Source organism: Aethina tumida, chromosome 6, assembly GCF_024364675.1.
Source record: "Aethina tumida isolate Nest 87 chromosome 6, icAetTumi1.1, whole genome shotgun sequence".
NCBI classification, from domain to species: Eukaryota; Metazoa; Arthropoda; class Insecta; order Coleoptera; family Nitidulidae; genus Aethina; species Aethina tumida.
The window spans coordinates 8,557,629-8,562,083 of NC_065440.1; positions in this window are offsets into that span (position 1 = coordinate 8,557,629).

Below are 4,455 nucleotides of genomic sequence, written 5' to 3' on the forward strand. Positions count from 1 at the left end.
AGCCATTACCAATTGTCATACCAACATTATAAACAACATATCAATTTTAGAAAACGAAAATTTCGGGAACATTCGGCTGTTTCCATTAGGTCTTATTCACTTGCCCTCCCCATGGGAAATATCTAGTGTTTTTAGTTATAAACGAGCTGTACCCGTGACTTCGTCCGGTATAAAAATAAGCCGTTCTGTTTCGATTTTAGCATATACGTCTACTAAGTATTGATTATTTATAGGTATAGATAATATTCCATTTTTCATGATCTTCCTCAAATAAAATAAGTTAGATTTGGTTTCTATTTCTCTTTTTTTGAAAATATTCTATTTTTGATGAGCCTTCTAAAAAAATATATAAATTTTTTATAAAAATTTCAATGAAAAACGTCAAAAATTAGTATTGTTCAAGTTTATAATTAATTTTTGTCTAAGAATTTGAACATAGTTTGCCACTTAGGGACTTTTAAACATAGTCTGCCAAGCAGGAACCTTAAACATAGCCTGCCGTGTAGGTACCTTTAAACACAGCCTGCCAGTCAGGGACATCAATCTTATTAAATAAATCTGTTCATACCTTACAGAATTTCCATATCTGACCTGGTTAGCAATTGTTCATGCGCTGCTACTTCAGTTCCCCGTCTGCCAATCATTTTGAGTGCGTACTCCTCATTAGGTAAACAATATGTTACTTTGAAGGGTCCGTGAAACTTTGCTTTCAACTTCCCTCCATTCGATAGCTGACTATTTTCAACAACAACTTTATCACCAACAACGTGTGATATTGCTGGCACTCTTTTCTTATTAAATAATATAATTGTTTTACTAGACACTTCGCATAAGCGACTATGAACTTGTTGTCTAAGTACTTGAGCGTCCATATCACTGGTCTGAACGTAGTTCTATTGTTTTTATTTCTTTAATAACCCACTCGTCTAGTCCTGACGAATTTAAGTAATTTTTTATTCAAGAATTGAACACACAAAAGAAACATATACAGTTTTCAAACACATTACATTAAAATCTTTTAAGCTGCTGTTAAGGAAACCCAACATTTTGAGAGCTCTATTACTTATAATTTCAATATGCTCTTTGAAAGTAATTTGATTATCATAATGTATTCTAAGATAGTCGCAGAAGATTTACCTTTGCAAAATCCATGTTGATTCTCATTTATAATATTTTTGAACAATGGTATAATATATTTGGAAAAGATTTTTTCCAACAATTTTGCAATACAAGACTTTTTTGACACAGGCCTATAATTTAATACAAGTAAGTTCTTAGAAATAGGTTGACCAAATGATTGTTTCCATTCATTAGGCAATAAAGCAGAACGTAAAGACCTGTTAAATAACACAGTGAAAATCGACATTCATTCAACACTATTGAAGGAATATCATCAGGACTTCCAAAAATATAGTATTTCCTGAATAAAATGGTATAAGGTGAGATTCTTCATGTAACACAATCTAGTTTCGAATGATTGAATTTATTGACTAGGCCATTGCTTAAAAAGAAGATGGTTGACTCCTTTTTTTAAGTAGTACAGCTATTATTAATATTACTGTTGTTATGACTCAAAAAGAGTAGTGAATCTTGAGTAGACGGATGTCTTCTAGGTCTGCGGGGATGTGTCAATACGACACAGGGGTTATTATTATGAAAATAATACACAAGGGGATGATTTTAACTCCAGTGCAGACTTTTTTAAGAGACGTGACTTCGTCTACTAAGACTTCGTTGGTTTGGAACTGGTATCTGATTGGATGTATGACGTATATTGTTAGATTAGTCTTCTGGTGTGACATGTGAACATTTGGAAAGTATATTTTTGGTTCAAATAAACACTTTGATTCCTTGCTAGCAATTCTTAATATATTTATCATTAGAGTAATATTTCGTCGGTGGAATATCATAACATTGTCTGTAGAAGGAAATAAAAGAATTTGATGAGAATATGAACTTTTAGAAACATTGACCTTGTCTGATCGGAATTATTTTTTGAATTTTCAATAATTTTATGTGACCTTGGATGTTAATCTTTCGAATAAAGTAACATAAATGACGATTCTTTGAAATAATTTCACTGAGTTCAAAAATATCTATATTATTTTTACAATTCATCAAAACCATGACGGTGTTCTAACCAAATATTCTTTCAAATTTTGTGTTAATTAAATCCAGATCTGATTGATCTAAGCTACCAGTGACAAATTTAATTGTGGAACCAAGACAGTACTTCAAATGAAGTTGATTGTGAACTGGTATTGGCAGGGGAATTATCTAAAATGCTGTAGATAGTCGACGTGTTGTTAAATTATGCAAAAATATACTCATTCAGTAAAATTTCTCCCTTAGTACTCTTTAGTATCACATGGTTATTAATGTTAAATAGGATCGGTAAAAAATAATATAACTACATTTTTAATTCTTTTCATTTATTATTAATATAATTATTTAATTTAATAAAGGAGGGCGAAATATCTCAATCTTGTATTTAACGAGGTTACCCTGTCTGAAGCTCTTAACTAACATCCCAGGGGCACTCTGTAGATTGCTCACGTCATCTTCGGTGGTCCATCTTTTCGAACAAATTCCTCTAAAACGGATCGTCCTGTTCGTAGAATCCATGAATTTCAACTCATAATTATACGTAACATCAGTGTTAATGATCGAGTAAACGCCAAACCAATAACGACTTCGTTCCTTTATTACGCTAAATACAAACAGGAATCCCTCGAACTTCAGCGGCTGATGCCAAGTATTGGCACCCCAATTGAAACCCCTTAGATAACAACAGTTTGGAATATCATATTTGAAATAATGATTGTTTCTAAAGTGATCCTCCATCGTGTTGTACACTCCTGACCATGTGCACCCATATTTAGCAAATGGACATGGCATATATTCATAAACGCATTTGCCCTCGTGTGTTACCACGTCCACTCCCTTTGACGCAAAGTCGCAACCGTAGTCTGCGTTTCGACAGGGGAAGACGAGTTTGTTGTATATCCTTTCCAGGTTCAAGTTCCTGTAATCGCTCTTTTGGCCTCTACATTCAGGACACTGGTTCATGCGCCGAAAGCAGGAGTTGCAGCAGCTGTGGCCGTTAAGGCACATCTGTATTGGCGGTTTCATGTAGTCGAAACATACGACACACTTGAATTCGCTGATTAAATCGTACATTATTTTGACAGACATTATAATAGTTGGTTGGTTGCTTTAAACGACGCACTTCACAGAAGGTTTGATGAATTACACCTATTTCATTTGATGCAATATAATATTTATTTGTGTGTACTAACATATAGGTAAAAGAAAACATTTAATAAATAATATGGATTAGGGGTTTTAATTAAAAAGTATACCTGGGATTATTTCTTAAGATTATTCTTAAGTTTTCTTAATTTTGATAAAATTTTATTACAATAGATTTTAATTTTTAGCTTGTTTACACTATTTTTTTTTTTTCAACTGCTATTGGTTATGTTTATTATGTACTCATATACACGCTTGAAGATAATGGGTCGATGTTTTCTTGATTTCGTTTTGTATAACATTATTAAGACAAAAATGACGAAGAATATAATCACAATAAATGAAATCTAAAAATATTGCAAATATATATATTTGCAGAAAATAGAGCAACTTATATGCATAGCTCTGTATATGCAAATCTAATATATTTTCTACATAAGTGAAGATACTGTATACAAACATATCGGTGCATATTTCTTGTATTAACAATAATTGTGTTAGGTACAAATCAAAAAACTAAATATCCGACTGAGAAAAAGAAGAGAAACTTTTTACTAAATGTTACAAATCCACACTAATTTTATAAAATCATTTTTCAACAAGAAACGAAACCAAAATAAACAGATATTCAAAACCTATAAACAAAATTAAGGATAGAATTGATCTAGGAAATGATATTTTTTTAAAATTTTGCATAAACTACTTCATAAATAGCAAATTTTATCAACCAGTTTACAAGTTTTATAAACATTTTAATTCACCACATAAATTCATACTTTCCAGAAAGAAAAACAATACAAAAAACAATAAAAAATATATGTCGTGGTTTTCACAGGAGTTAAAAGATATGAGAGAGCATCTACACTTTCTCAACGAACTGTTATAATAATAAATTGAAGACGCCAGAATTGAAAGTAGTATTTCAAGAATGTAGATCGAAGTATAGACAAACTATAATAAAAACAATTAGCCCATTCAATATTCATTCGACAAGCTAGTAATAAAGCAAAAGCTTCATAGGATATCGATAACGCTCAAAGAAATTCAAACTTAACTACTCTCCATCCCGATATATAACCTGATGAGTTTAATAATTTCTTTGCAAACAAAGCAAATCAAATTTTGAGATCACAGCCAAAACTTCGTCAAGCTGTGTCTGAATATCTAAATAATGCGGTCATAACCGCCGGACGTTTCAACTTC